Below are 16,749 nucleotides of genomic sequence, written 5' to 3' on the forward strand. Positions count from 1 at the left end.
AGATGGACGTTATGATATAGTGGATGTCAGGGCTTTGTGTTTAGTCCCCGACGTAATAATTCCATAGAAGTTTCGCATCCCCGACTTTGAGAAGTTTTCTGTCCTGACCAGTATGAAGGATCAGTTAACCATGCACTGTGAAAAAATGTCATCATACATCAGTAGCGACAAGCTATTAGTCCATATTTTCCAAGAACGCCTGCAAGGAATTACCATGAGCTGGTACATGCTGTTGGATGTATAATTTGATATACAGGAATAATATGGAGATAGAGAGAGAGAAGTAATAGGCACAATAATGTTTGAATCACCTTGAATGGTATTGGCTCTAAGGCCTTGTATTTATAGTGAGACAATTGGAGTTTGTATAGGAATACAATATGTAAGTATAGGAGTATTGAAACTCTACCTAGCTAGTAATATAGACAAATTCATACTCTAACTAGATAGGAATCTATTTACAGGATAGGAATATTATCTCTAACACCCTCAAGCCGATGGCGGGCACGAACATAGAGTCGAGAGTGGAGCATCGTGAAGCGAGCAGGAGCGAGCAAGAGCTAGCGGCTTTGCTAAAACACGTGGGGTCCACTATGCCATTTGGATGTCTAGCTAGAAGTCCCTCAAAACGTCCTCTCGAATGAAGAGACGATTGTCGAAGTTGCATATAATCTTGACGTGGACCAGTCATGGATGTAGTGCAAGATCGGGGTCTTGCAGTAGGAACGAGAGCAGGTGGTGCAGCTTCATGAGGAGGAGACTGTGTTTGTGGCATGGTGTGTTGTTCATGAGATGCTGCATCTGGAATGTCAGGTGTGTCGGTGTCCAAGGAATCAACAGGTGTAGCAGAATTGTTCTGAGGAACTGGTGTTGATGCAGCTGTGATGACTGGTGAAAAAATTTGACGTGGAGCTAGTGGAGCAGTGTTTGTTACTTCAGAGTCAGAGATGGTATTTAGGGTACCAGGATGAGGTCTAGAGTGGACAGGTGTGGTTGGTTGGGAACAAGGAACCAAATGTGAAGGAGATAATATAGGATTGGGAATAGAGAAATTACCTGGATACGGGCCGAGTAGAGATGGTAGTTGACATGATGTGCTTACCCCCACGTTGCTAGATGAAGATGGTGATGCAGTGGCTGTTGAAGCACGAAAGACATCTTCATTGTGCTGAACAAATTTACAGATGTATATGCGTCCAATGGTATACTCAAGACAGATATCCCCAGAATGATTCTCCGATGGACCAAGGTAGACACATAACTTAGAACGAAAATCAAATTTAAGCTAATTGTATGGGCGAAGGAGAGGATAGATACCACTTCCAAAGATACGCAATGCCTTATAGGCAGGTTGTTTCTTATAAAACAGGAAATAAGGTGATTTGTTTTTTAGAATTTTGGTGGGTAGATAGTTGATTAGGCTAATGCTGTGAATCATGGCATAGTTCCAGAATTTTAGAGGCAAAGATGCATTTGCTAACAAAGTAAGACAAGTATCAACAACATGTCTAATTTTTCTCTCAGTTATACCATTTTGTACATGAGTATAAGGGCACGCAATTTTGTGTATAATGCCATGTCTTTTGAAAAAAGGTTGTAATTTTTGAAATTCTCCCCCAAGATCTGAATAGATATTCTTAACTCTTGCACTATACTGATTAGAGATCATGGCATAAAAAACACAGAAGGTTGGAAAAACATCACTCTTGTTCTTTAAACAAAACACCCATCCAAATCTACTGAATTCATCAATAATAATTAAGAAATAACGGTGACCAAGATAAGAAACGACTGGAGCTGGTCCCCAAACATCCAGATGTAAGTTTTCAAAAAGAAATGTGCTAGAGCGACTAATAGAAGGTAAAGAGCTTCTAACAAGCTTGCCTAAAGGGCAAAAAGAGCAATTGCTAACTAAACTTGAAGAGGATAGATTGTTTCCTTTGAGAACTGTACTGACTGTCTGATTCTGACAATGTCCAAGCCGTGCATGCCACCTTATAAAAGACACCTTCTCTCCTACAAGCGCCTCCTTCATGGTGGGTGTAAACACATATAGCCCATCTTTACTCGGGCCTCGTAACAGGATTTCCCCAGTTGTTTGGTCCTTCACAAGAAAATGGTTAGGCCAAAATTCAAAGAAACATGAATTGTCACGAGAAATTTTTTGAACAGACAATAGGGATTTAGTGAGTTTAGGAACAAGCAAGGCATCATTAATTTTCAGATTATTTATATGTGAGTTTCCAAAATGAGAAATTTACAGACCTTGACCATTGCCAATTTGAACTGTGTCAGATCCTGGGTATGGTTGCATCTGTTGAAGCTGAGCTGGATTGGCTGTCATGTGGTTTGTGGCTCCAGTGTCGGGATACCACGACTGATGAGGATCTATGAACGGGTTTGGTGGTTGTTTCCATGCCATGTGTGCTTGCGGTCCAGGATTATAGTTTGGATGTGAAAAGTTCTTCGGTCTTTTGCACTTATCAGCCCAGTGACTTGGATCTCCATAGTTGTAGCACTTGCCACTCCTTCTCTTCTTTGGATTCTGCTTGTTTGATTGTGTTGATGCTATTGTGGAGACATTGGCTTCCCAGTGCGCAGATATACTGATAGCTCCCTATTTTATAGAGTTTTTAGGATTAATTTAGATTGTTTTAATTAGCTTTTAGTTAAATTTTTGTATTAATTTGATAATTTTTAGTTAAATTTAGTATTTTCCATTATTTATGGCATTATCAGTGTTTTCAGGGATTTCCAGGGACTATTCGAGCATTTCTGAACCAGACCAAAGCCCATTGGAGCATTTTCGGACTATTCAGGGACCATCGTAGCACTTTTGGGATTCATCAGGGACCATTAGAGCATCTTTCGGAAGTCCATGGACCTAAACAGATAAAAGCCGGAGCAAAATCGCCCCAACTGGGACCTGTCTTGTCGAGACATTACCTGTCTCATCGAGACAAGCCCTTGTCTCTTCGAGACACTCATTGTCTCGACGAGACGAGGTGGTGAAAGGCGCACCAGCGCCTTCCCCGTTGCTGAAATCCGCAGATTTGGGCTTTGGAACCCACTAAAACATTATGTAATTGTCCTTTTTACCCTTGTTGCATTAGGGTTTCTCCCTAACTCTATAAATAGGGAGATATCTCTTATGTTGAGGGAGGGCCGTCACAATGTAGACAATTAATTTTAGCTTTTAGTTTAGCTTTATTTTCCAGTTTTCTAGATTAGATTTATTTCTGCTTTTATTTTATTGAAGAACAATTGATGGGAGAAGCGCTTGATCTTCTATTTTATAAATCGGAATCGACAAACGGGTTTTAGATTTCTCTCTTTCCCTTTTATCTTTTACATTTATATTTAATTGAAGATGTTTTCCATTATTCCTTTACTCCCTATTATCTGATTAAGTTTGTCTATGAACTAATCCCCATCCAATTTGGGATGGGGATGAGAATGATTATATGATTATGTATGATTAGGGACCTAGGGTTTATGTGTTTATCTTTAATTGATCAGATTATACATGCTTAATGCCTTGAAATTGCCAGGAATAGGATAATTGCTAGAATGAGAGTCGATGACGATCAACTAGCCTGTTTTGTATATATGTTTGTGCCTAATGCCTATAATTTGACAAAGATAGGATTATAAATAGATAAGAACCTGACCATAGAATTATCTATGCTGAATTTATATGATCCCACCTCGCTAGAGACCACTAGGAGTGTGGCTACGACTTTAGTCTTAATTGCCAAGGAACCTACTGCTTTACATGCCCTAAGTTATATGCCTAATCAAGCCGTTAGCTGAATGCATGTGAATAGGTTATATAACTCTTGATCACATTTGTCTTTCTTATTAGGGCAATTACCGTCAATTATTGGTAAAACACAAGTCTGAACTCTCTAAACCCATACATATGATTTAATCAAAGGATTCCTTATCCTAGATTGTGCCATCCGTTGATCCACCTTCTACCCTGTTAATTGTTCACTTTATTGCTTTCAATTCAATCAGTTAATTAAACAAACACCAAACCTTTATTCAACCCTCTAAATAATTAGATCAGCCTAGGTAGATTTACTAATTATAAGAAATAGTCTTTGTAGTTTGATCTCGTGCTTAACACCTTACTACTTGTTGCGATAGGATACACTTGTCCTATTAACTGCCATATATTTTGCGAGCATCAAGTTTTTGCCGCCGTTGCCGGGGACTATTTCGATTATAATCTGTGTAAATTGAATAGGTTGAAATAATTGTTAAGATTTTTTTTAAATATATTTTTTCAGGTTTGTCCGCCCCGTCTCGTCGAGACACGGAAAAAAAATTATCGTCTCGTTTTGGCGAGACACTGTTCATCTCGCCGAGACACAAAAAAAAGAAGTTTTTTTTCTTTCTTTTAAAAAAAAATTTCCCGTCATGTCTCGGCGAGACACTGTTCATCTCGCCGAGACAGACCGAAAAAAAACAATTTTTTTTATTTAAAAAAGAAAAAAAAATAAATTATTATTAATTTTTTCTTTTTTTTTTCTCTTGTTGTTCTCTTCTTATGCTTATTTTTTTTTTCTAATGGCAGAACCCTCTCAGCGGAACACTCGCCGATGCCGGATTGATTTTCAGGACTTCCGCTTGGATTTCAACAGCTTAGCATCAGAGACATTGGCTTCTCGGTGCGCATGTATACCATCAGAATGAAGCAGAGTTGTCTTTCTTGTTGATTGAATCATGCATTCAACGGTCTTTAAACTGTTCAGAAGCTTCTGATAGTTGATATTTGTGCCGCGCTGGGTGAGAAGATTCTGAACGGTGGAGTGATACTCTTCTCCCAAACCCTTGTAAAGCACTGACGGTAATAAATGTCGAGGATAAGGGTTCCCTAAGGCAGCCAGATCATCAAGAATAGACTTTACTTTTTGCATGTAAGCAGTTACCGACATCCCCCCTTGCTCAAGCTCATGTAATTCAATACGTAACTGAAACTATTTGGTTCCTGTGATAAGGCCATAGGCATCTTCCAAAGCTATCCAAATGTCATGTGAATATTTGAGATATGCTATGTCATGAAAAATTTCTTCAGCGATGGAATTTAGGAGCAAAGTCCTAATCATAGTTTCTAAATCATCCCATTGGGAAAAATATGGATTTATGATTAAATCCACAACAAATGTCATAAAACATGTTCTGGAAAGAAATTGAGGTGGAGGAGGTGTTGTACTGATAATATGAGAGAAAATATGATAGGTTTTGAGGGTATATTCCATAGATATTCTCCAGGCTTTGTAATTATGAGGGGTTAATTTGATGTTAATGGTAATATTTGTGGGAGGTTGGTCTTGGTAGGGTGACAGAGGATGAAACAGGTTCTGTATAGACAAGATGGACTCGATGAAGGGAATTGGAAGGAGAAGTAAAATTAGGTTGATAATTATTTGAAGGTGCATCATTGTGAAAGGAATTTGAGAAAAAAGACGGGGATGGATCACGGGCTGATTGAGAATTGTAAACAAACGGTGAGGTGTGGATTCAGAAATAACCTGATGTTGATTACTGGCTTCAGCTGCTTGATAGGTGGCTAGGGCACCAAGAACATGTGGAGAAAATAGGGTTTGAGTTGCCATGGTGACAGATGGTTGTTGAGATGGAATTGACGGCTGCTGAACAAGAATCTGCTGATGGTGTAGAGGTGGCGGGACTACTTCCTGATAAGCCGCAAGGGCGGCCAGAACCGCAGCATCGGCGGTGGAGTTCGTCGATGTTGGCAGAACCTGCTGCATAAATCCGCCTTGCGGATTGCAATTGTTGGAAATTAGGCTAAGGTATAGCAGCGGAAATATAAATTTTTTAACCTATTTCCATTTAACCCTAGGATCCGTTAATCGTTATTTCATATAAAGAAGGATAAGAAGAATTACCTTTTGATGATCAATCTACCGTTGTTAATGAAGTGCCCACAACTCTTCTCCGAGTTCCCAAACACGAAATAAAACACGAGAAGATTAATTTAGAATCAACCGTTGAATAGCAACCAAAGTAGATTGCCTCTAACTAATCAACACAAGATCAAGGATAAAAGAAATAGATGAAATCAATTGATCGGAAGGAAGCCGTAGAAAATCTCGTCTTCGAACTAGGGGTGTCGAAATTTTCTCTCTCCCGGTTGCACTGAGTATTTCGAAAATCTCAATAGGGTTTGCACTAGTGCATTTCGAAAATCCTAAGGGGGGGGTATTTATAATCTCTTGTATCTAATCCCTAGTTAGATAGAATTAGGTTACTGAATAGGAATTCAATTCGGAATAGAATTCCTAATTATTATCTCATTATATATCTAATATATTAAGGATAATAATAATAACCTTATTGGATAATAATAGGAGTATTATAATCTAATTAAAACTCCTAACTTATTTATCTCTCTTAATTAATTTAATTCATAATCCTAATCTAATTAGAATTAATAAAATCAAATTAATCATTCATGTATTTTATCTACATGAATTTCGACCCCCCCTTGGTCCATTGGCCTTATTGGGCTCAATTAGGCTTCCATCAATTAATTAACATCTATCTCTCTTTTAGGTTCCAAGTCTTATGTGTGACCCATTAGGTTCTTATTGCATCTAGCCGTATGCAACGTTATTAAATAATTTTTAAAGAATTATATTTAATCTTTGCATAACGGAATGATGTACAGAGTATGTGATTAGCAAGTCCGTAATCATTCCCCCAGAGCTATAAGAAGACAGGTTGATTCTGTCGTTAACCTTTCCGTATTAGTTACAGTATAATTCGATCCTTTATCAACTACATCCTTGAACTGAATCTTATGACTATGGATGATGTCAAGTCACATATAGCGAGACGTTCGTTTTACTTGTATAGGCCGAGTCAACTCAAATAGATAGGTTAAGTGAAATCTGTATTTCAAGTCTTAAGCTATCACCTTGCAAGGATTTAGAGTCGAGTCTTCCACAAGCGATCCTTGGATGTATCTCCCATTTATCGGGAGTGATAAATGCTCAATCCAATATATAACGATCCCGCAATCACTTCCTGTGATACCCAACGTCTACTGTTCACACCCCAGAGTCATCTCTGTTAAGGATCGTGTTACACCAGAGTCAAAGCGTCACATTCCGTAATCCAGAATACCAATTAATATTCCTTTGAGTCTGAGGATTAGTTATACCTATTAATACCAATGAGATGAACAGGTGACAAGGATGAATCTACCCATCCTGTTATCTCAAATCGGATCCTCAATCCTAATGAAATACTTTTCATCGGATCCATGTAATTGTCCAGATATCTGTATATATGAAGCTTGTGAGATCAGCTTTCTGTCGGACAGAAGACATTGTTACATGCAAGTCTCAACAGTGATATATCAATCCTAAACATATCACTTGACTTGGGGTGGTTTTAAGTTTATTAGTTTATTATAAAGTTTTGTCTCACTTCATGCTTGTATGAACACTTTATAATCACTTTGAACAAACTTACGGATTTCCTTTTATTAGACTTTATTTAGTGCTTAAAATGGATTGCCTTTATATAGTTATAAAACATATATCTCATTAAAACAAATGATATAAAGAACAATTCATTTACATTAAGTTTGTATCTTAGAACAATTGTCTATAGGACACTAAACCCCAACATACTCCCACTTGGACTAAAGCCAATTGTTTCTAAAACTTATCCCAGTAGAAGTTAAATGACGATCATGTACTTTCTGGGTTAAAGGCTTTGTCAACGGATTTGCAACGTTGTCCTCTGTAGGTACTCTTTCTATTCTCACATCTCCTCTAGCCACAATCTCTCTAATGATGTGGTATCGCTTAAGGTAATGCTTGGACGCATTATGAGACCGTGGTTCCTTTGCTTGCGCAATGGCTCCATTGTTATCACAATACAGTGTAATGGGATTTACAATGTCAGGCACCACACCAAGTTCTGTAATGAACTTTCTAATCCAAACCGCTTCCTTTGCTGCTTCCGCAGCTACGATATACTCTGACTCGGTCGTAGAGAAAGCTACACTTCCCTGCTTGGAACTCTTCCAACTGACCGCGCCCCCATTCAAGATAAACAGGTATCCTGATTGGGATTTAAAATCATTCTCATCTGTGAGATGACTTGCGTCTAAAAATCCTTCTATTTTCAGATCACATTCTCCGTACACTAGGAACATATCTTTAGTTCTTCTCAAGTACTTAAGAATGTTCTTGACGGCAATCCAATGCTCGTCTCCCGGATTCCCTTGGTAACGAATCATTACAGATAACGCGAACGCTACGTCAGGTCTAGTGCATAGCATAGCATACATAATCGAACCGATTGCGCTGGCGTACGGGACTACATCCATGCGTCTTTTGTCATCATTGGTTTTAGGACATTGATGATCGTTTAACTTTACTCCATGTAGCATGGGTAAGTTACCTCGTTTCGATTCAAGCATGCTAAACCGATTTAGCACCTTTTCAATGTATGTAGCCTGTGAAAGACCAAGCAGTCTTCTCGATCTATCTCTGTAGATCTTTATACCAAGTATATAAGCTGCTTCACCAAGGTCTTTCATTGAGAAGTTACCAGATAACCATACTTTTACCGATTGTAGTAGAGCAATGTCATTTCCCATTAATAATATCTCGTCCACATATAGTATGAGAAATGCTATAGAGCTTCCACTTGCTTTCTTGTAAATGCAAGCTTCTTCGCAATTTTGTTCGAAACCAAATTGTTTTATGGTTTCGTCAAAACGCTTATTCCAGCTTCTTGATGCTTGCTTGAGTCCATAAATGGATCTCTGAAGTTTGCAAACTTTATTTGCATCCTTCGATATGAAACCTTCAGGCTGCATCATATATACATCCTCAAGCAGGTTTCCATTTAGGAAAGCTGTTTTCACATCCATTTGCCAAATCTCATAATCGAAATGAGCAGCAATTGCAAGCATGATTCTGATTGATTTGGACATAGCCACAGGAGAGAAAGTTTCGTCATAATCAATTCCTTGCTTCTGACGATATCCTTTCGCTACTAACCTAGCTTTGTAGGTGCTAACCTTTCCACCCATGTCTGTCTTCCTTTTGAAGATCCACCTGCACCCAATGGGTATTATCCCTTCGAGTGGATCAACCAAAGTCCACACTTAGTTAGTATACATGGAATCCATTTCAGAATCCATGGCCTCAAGCCATGCTTTAGAATCTGGACTAGTAAGAGCCTCTTCATAGTTTTCAGGTTCGTCGTCTAACACGGGAACCACATTATCATCTCCCACTAGAAAACCATATCTAACTGGGAGTTCACGAACTCTTTGTGATCTATGAATAGGTGGCACTGGAGTCTCATCTAATGGGACTACTTCGGGTACCTCAACCACCTCTGTTGTTTCAGTCGGTGTTTCTTCTTCTTGAACTTCGTCAAGTTCAATCACGCTTCCCTTTTGTGTTTCTTCGAGAAACTCTTTCTCCAAGAAGGTTGCGTGTTTGGATACTATCACTTTCTGATCATCTGGATGATAGAAGTAATATCCCACAGTTTCCTTAGGGTATCCAATGAAGAAACATTTATCAGATTTAGAATCTAGTTTATCGGACGTAATGCGTTTGACAAATGCTGAACAACCCCATACTCTCATAAATGAAAACACGGGTTTCCTACCAACGAACAATTCATATGGTGTGGAACTAGCGGATTTAGTTGGTACTCGATTTAGGGTGAAGAGGGCAGTTTCTAAGGCATAGCCCCAGAACGTCTTTGGAAGTAAGGCCATGCTCATCATGGATCGTACCATATCTAGTAGGGTACGATTTCTCCTTTCGGATACACCATTGTGTTGTGGTGTATAGGGAGGTGTCCATTGTGAGCACATCCCACATTCAGTTAGATAATTCAGAAAATCATCTGAAAGATATTCGCCACCTCGATCAGATCGAAGCGTCTTTATTTTCTTTCCTAATTGATTTTCTACTTCATTCTTGAAGCATTTGAATTTCTCAAAAGCTTCTGATTTGTGCTTCATCAAGTAGATGTAACCATATCGGGTATGGTCATCTATGAAGCTTATGAAGAATCTGAATCCTCCTCTTGCTTGGACTGACATAGGACCGCATACATCTGAATGAATGAGTCCTAGAGTGTCTGATACACGCTCACCTTTATTGCTAAAGGGTGTCTTTGTCATTTTACCTTTTAAACATGATTCACATGTTTCCAATGATTTGGGATCGATTGGATCTATAAGCCCATTTGAATGTAGCTTTAGCATGCGTCTCTGGTTTATATGGCCTAAATGACAATGCCACAAGTAAGTTGAATTATCTAGCTTATGTTTTTTGGTATCAATTGCAAAAACAGAAATTTTGTCACATAAATCCCATTTTGTGATATTCTTGAAAAATAGAAGATCGAATCTCTATAAAAATCGCAACGTTTGTCTTTTATTGAAATATGAAAAGCCGTCGTCAATAAGGCGGCTAATAGAAATAATATTTCTAGATATTCCTGGAATATCCTCAGGCAGCATCCGGTATCAAGTACCAAAAGATTCAGACTGTGAAATTTCAATATAAAACATACCAGATGTTGAAGTCCCAGCTTCTTCCCCTTTTGAGGAAGGCTAGGTACACCAACAGTTTCTTTTCCAATGCCCGTCTTTACCACAGAAGAGGCATTCTCCTTTGGGCTTCTTCACTTCCTTTCCCTTAGTTTTGTTGGGCACGGCTTTCTTACCTTTCTTGGGATATTTAGGATTGGGAGAATTCCCTTTCCTCTTATTTGATCCCTCAATGACAAGAGCCGGTATGGCTTTGTCTTTCTTCATATTGGGCTCAACTGACTTGAGCATGTTTGCAAGCTCTTCAAGAGAGGTTTGCAAGTCATTCATCTGATAGTTCATAATGAACTGTGAATAACTCTCTGGGAGGGATTGAAGAATTAAGTTTATGCTTAATTCGTTATCCATCGCAAATCCAATACTAGAAAGTTTGGTAATGTAGCCAATCATCTTGACACAATGTGTCATGACAGATGTGCCCTCTTGCATCCTACAACGATATAGCAACTTGGATATCTCGTAGCGTTCGCACCTGGTTTGTTTCCCAAACAATTCCTTTAGGTGCATGATGATGGAATAGGCATCCATTTCCTCATGTTGCCTTTGTAATTCCGGTGTCATCGATGCAAGTATGATGCATCCGGCATGATCATCATCAGCCTTGTGCTTCTGGTAAGCATCAATTTCCTCAATGGGAGCATCATCAGCAGGGACAGGGGGTATCGATGTATCAAGTACATACCCTATTTTATCGAACTTCAAAACGATTTTGAGGTTACGAAACTAGTCGGTGAAGTTTGAACCATTCAATTTGTTATCGGTAAGAATGTTTTGCAGATTGGTGTTAGTCATGATTTTAAGAGTGTTTTAATTTAAAACTTGAGAGTGAGAAAGAGTAAACGTATGTCATTCATTTGCTTAAAGTATATCAATCTAAAATTATAGGCCTTTTAGTTTATTTTAGATTGCTCCCACTATTTTGCCAAATTAATAGCCCTCCATATTAATTCGAATTTTTTTCACAAATCCTTTAGTGAGCTAGGATCCTAACTCCTGAGATTTCGCCTTGAGTTTACTCAACAAGCTAGTCTCATTCATTAGGTAGATTCATGTAATCAATCACATCTTTAATGTGATTCCTAGGTTATTGGGTTACTAACCACATTAGTAACTAATATGCTATTCATATTAATCCCAACCGTATTGCCCATTAGTTTATGACAACATGAGTTTACTCATCCAATTATCATAATCTAATTTAAGTATTACCCCATATTCATGAAAAATGATTTTCGATAATTCAGGTGTTACCGTAAGACCCCGAGCTTGAGTTTACTCAACAACCCAAAGGCCCTCAGTACTGTCGGCTGAATTATAATATTAGGGAGGGACAGCCGATTTTAATAACTTGCTTATTTACTTAACTTTTTAATGAGGGATTTTATTTTAGGTCTCATAATCTAACTTAGTCTTGATTTGCTTTAGCATACATCAGACACATACATTCACATACATTGGCGTTATGGACATATCATCTAAATTATTCCGTCGAGCCAGAGATGAAATAAAAGGGCAAACCTAAGGAAATACTAACTATTACATATTTCTCTTTAGGTCCTCCGTCTTCTCCATGACGCCTTGAAATTACATATTAATTTCTATACTACTAAAGAAAACTTCAATTGAATTGAAGGGAATCAGATGAGAGGAGAAATTACAATAGATAGTAGAAAGGCAGGACTCGCAGGCCCTATTTCAAAAATACCAAAAGACTAAAAGAGGGTCCAAATATGTCCATAACTCCAAACATGCATAGACTCAATTAAATAAATTTAATTGGTTGATTACATAACTATCTTATGTAATATTTATGTTAATCATATTAACTTATCAAATTAACTTTCATCCAATTTTACTTCTAATAGTTTCGTATCTTTTATATTAATTTTTAGATTAATATAACTATACAAAACTTTAATTATGCACGTCCCAATTATTTTGATTTTAATTCATTTAACATTTTGATTTACAAATTGGCAAAACAAACTTTTAAACAAATTTTCATTCGATAATCGATGCTAGCCTTAGTTTTGAACTATGAAACTTCAAAATCAATTAACGAAATATCAAACTCGTCTCAATTACATCAATAATCCTTCAAGAAATCAACTGCGCAAGTCTAAACCTCAATAAACAAAAGTCTCCAACAGATAAAATGAAACTAAATTTATTAAGGAGTCTCCTTCAACATCAATCCAAGGGTTACCTCACGAACATGGACCTTAATCTGAAAAAGAAAGTTTCAACGTGGAATGAGATTTTCGTCTATACGAGCGAAAACTTCAGTGAGCGATAGCTATAACACACAACAGAAAAGGAACAGGCAGGCAGACTGATAATCTTAAATCATGACATTATAATTCAAGATATAGTATTTCAAAATCAGTTAAACTAAAGGGTCAATATAAGATAATCAATTCAAAATACCGGTAATCAATTGTCAAACATAATACTAAAGCATTTCAAAATATCAAATATTAGAATAATCAGAAAATAAGGCAAAAGCTTTAAAACACATGGTATAGTGTAAAATCATAACATTATAATTCAAAATATAGTATTTCAAAATCAGTTAAACTAAATGGTCAATATAAGATAATCAATTCAAAATACTGATAATCAATTGTCAAGCATAATACTAAAGCCTTTCAAAATATCAAATATTAGAATAATCAGAAAATAAGGCAAAAGCTTTAAAACACATGGTACAGTGTAACCGAGTGGTGATACTGCACGGCACCAGGGCCAGATAAATGGAAAGCATGCTACCAATAAGAGATACAAATAACAGATAATTGCCTTCACCGATCCTATGCATGAATCTAATGTTGACACAACTGACGACAAACTGACAACTGACAACCTGATATCAAAGACAGATGCAAGTCATAATGTTATAAAGATTAGTGAGAGGCAAGATGATAGATATAGATAAACTGAGTACTTGTACCAGTTTGAAAAACTTATAGTATACATATATATACGTAATAAAATCGTAACTGATTGAACGAATTATCAGATTTCTAAAATAAAAGTAGTAACTGCGATAAATCGCGTATCAGAAGTACAAATCATACCAAAGCAAATTTTAATAATTTCATTGTAACTGATAATAAAACAAATCAAATATAAAAGCATGTTCCCAGACTATACGCTCTAATACTACGGACACAAGGTGAATGAGGGAGAGGTTATGTTAACTAGTCTGAAATTGGACAACACTATAGCCGCATATGCTAAAAGAAAAAAGAAAAAAAAAGAGAAATTTTAGTAAACACATTTAATGATTTAAAGCTTTGATTCACACAAAATCTTTCAAAATTGGGAGTAACAACAGTCAAATGTAGTTGTTTCCAATAATTCATTGGCTAAAATATAATATAGTAAAATCAAGGACATAAGTTAGTTTAAAATATATATATATATATCTTTCAATCCAGAATACGATAAAGAGAAAATCCAACACAAAATAATATAAAGGAATTAAAATAATAATGATAACCATAGTTTATTTGTTGAAACATTAAATATTGTGCAGCTTTCAAGATTTCTAATGGTGAGTAAGAAAAGTAATGATCTGCGTACATCAATAATTTTTATATATAAAATATGAAAGGATTTGTCAACAACAAATCAAACTTACTTAATAATTTCACGAAACACTCCCAAAGTTTGTTGATCCAAAATTTCAAGAAGGACAATGCAATTTTCCTCCAACAAAGTGGCAACGGCTTCTTGGAGAAACTAGAGAGGAACCCGTTTTTTTAAACATGAAAACAAATTTGCTTTTGTTAATAAGAGTTTATTTGGTAGGGTTAAATCCTTACACTCTAATATATATATATATATAATTTAGGATTTTCGGTAAAGTAAAAAGAGTTTTTTAAAAAAATATTTAATTGGCAAATAGGGTTATTACATACAGGTTAAGATCGGAATGCAAAGAGCCAAACTAGGTTGGCACTTCCATAAAACCAATAAAAAATCCAGACTCGAATTTTATTAAAAGGAGGAAAAATACATGAGAAAAATTAAGAGAAACGAAATTGTTCGAAACAATACATATCATCAGAAATAAATCTATTGCAAAAAGCTGGTGCAGAATTCCACCAAACAATATGATCCATTGTGACTCCAATTTAGTCAATGCATCAGCCGTTCTATTTCCTTCGTGAACAATATGAGTAACATTTAGATCTATAGAAGAACAATGTCGAAGACAAGCAACCCAATCCTATCGCAGTGCCCATGGAACAACTATAGAACGCGTTCTAAGCAAATTTACCATATAAACAAAATCGCATTCCACCCATAGTTTGTGCCATCCTTTTTTCCAAGCAATCTAAATAGCAAAAATAACGGCTTTCAATTCGGAAATATGCACAGGGGGGGTATCCACTCGAAATGCAAAACAACCCCAAGAAAATCATCGAGTAGTGTGAAACACTCCTCATGTGCCCCCATTCATGTATTAACATTTGAAGAACCATCTGTATTAACTTTGAGCCATCCTGTTGGAGGACGAACCCAAGTAACACTAACTATATTAGGAGCTCGAGGGGGTCTAAGGGGAATACGTAACTTCCTAAGAACACGAAGCTCATCAACACTATTTTACATATGACCTTTATTACTAATACCGCCTTCACGAATCATAATCCAAAGCCTATGAAGCACAAGATGAATTGAAGGTATTTCATTCTCAAAAATTGCAATATTTCCAGTGTGCCACAAAATCCAAATCAAACTAACAACTCCAACTGACCATAACAAACCCACTTGAGAACTGAAGCTATGATTTAAACAATTCAAGATAAGAGTAACTAGAGAATCTATCAATACAATATGTTTACCAAAAAGAGAGCCCAATGCTCTCCAAGCAACCTGAGAAAAAGAACAGTGAACCAGAATATGTTCAATTGATTCCGAGGCTGCTTGGTATAAAATACAATGGGAAACAGTAGGCATACCACGCTTCTGTAATTGGTCATGTGTGGGCATGTGGCGCCGTTGCCAGAGATTGACGGCTTAAGTTTTTAGAATTAGTATGCTTAATTTGCTACCTGTAAATCACCTGTTTGTTTAGCTTTTGTTGCAACTTTCAGCTATTTATGCGAAGAACAAGTATTCCTATTGTTCCTATAGACCTTGAAATCAAGAGAACCTACAGAAGAAGAAGGAGACTGTTTAGGCAAACTAGGCTTGCCAAGATGAACCACGAGAATGAGATACCAGAACCTGAACAACCAGAGAACCATAAGGAGGGTCATAGTGAAAATAATGGAGTTAATGGAAATAACAACAATAACAACGGTAATCAGAGACTTCGGATGAAGGATTATTCCAGACCATCTACTGAAGGGCATTCGTCGTGCATCGTACTACCCAATGAAGGAAATCATATGTTTGAAATCAAAGCTTCAATGATTTAGATGCTACAAACAGCTGTGCAGTTCTGTGGGTATCCGAATGAAGATCCAAATGCTCACATTCAAGATTTCATCATAATGTGCAATACTTTTCGGACAAATGGAAATGAGAGCGATGACGTGATCAGACTCAAGCTGTTCCCGTTCTCATTGAAGGACAAGGCTAAGAATTGGCTAAAGAATCTATAGCCAGGCTCAATCACCAGTTGGGAAGAAATGGCAACCTTGTTCCTGATGAAATACTTTCCCCCACGACAAGCTTAGAAATGAGGTATCTCATTTCTTCCAAGAAGAAGATGGATCTTTATCCGAAGCTTGGGAAAGGTACAAGGGGCTGCTGAGAAGAGTTCCAAATCATGGCATACCTATGTGGATGCAAGTGCAGAACTTCTACAATGGAGTAACCAATGCATACAAGATTCAAATCGAGTCATTAGAAAATGGGAATCCTGAGGAGCTTGAACCTCAAGCCTTGTACGAGTTGATTGAGAAAGTTTTTAACACGAGTTACAATTGGCATTCTGTGAGAAGTGATGGCAAGAGATTTTCTAACGATTCGAACAATGAAGTTGTAATGATCCTAGTTTTATTAATTATTATTATTATTATTATTATTATTATTATTATTAGTATTATTAGTATTAAATATTATTATTATTTTATAAAATTACCCACCTTTATTTTATTAAC

At 36.9% G+C, this 16,749-nt stretch overlaps 1 non-coding gene across 1 annotated transcript; it reads right to left on the reverse strand.

Moving 5' to 3' along the window:
- Positions 1-16,315: 16,315 nt before the first annotated feature.
- LOC136216043 (small nucleolar RNA R71) lies at positions 16,316-16,422 on the reverse strand. Its single transcript, XR_010683039.1, has one exon. It is a non-coding gene; the product is annotated as a small nucleolar RNA R71 (small nucleolar RNA).
- Between the last annotated feature and the right edge of the window lie 327 nt (positions 16,423-16,749).

This window comes from Euphorbia lathyris, chromosome 1 (genome assembly GCF_963576675.1).
Source record: "Euphorbia lathyris chromosome 1, ddEupLath1.1, whole genome shotgun sequence".
NCBI classification, from domain to species: Eukaryota; Viridiplantae; Streptophyta; class Magnoliopsida; order Malpighiales; family Euphorbiaceae; genus Euphorbia; species Euphorbia lathyris.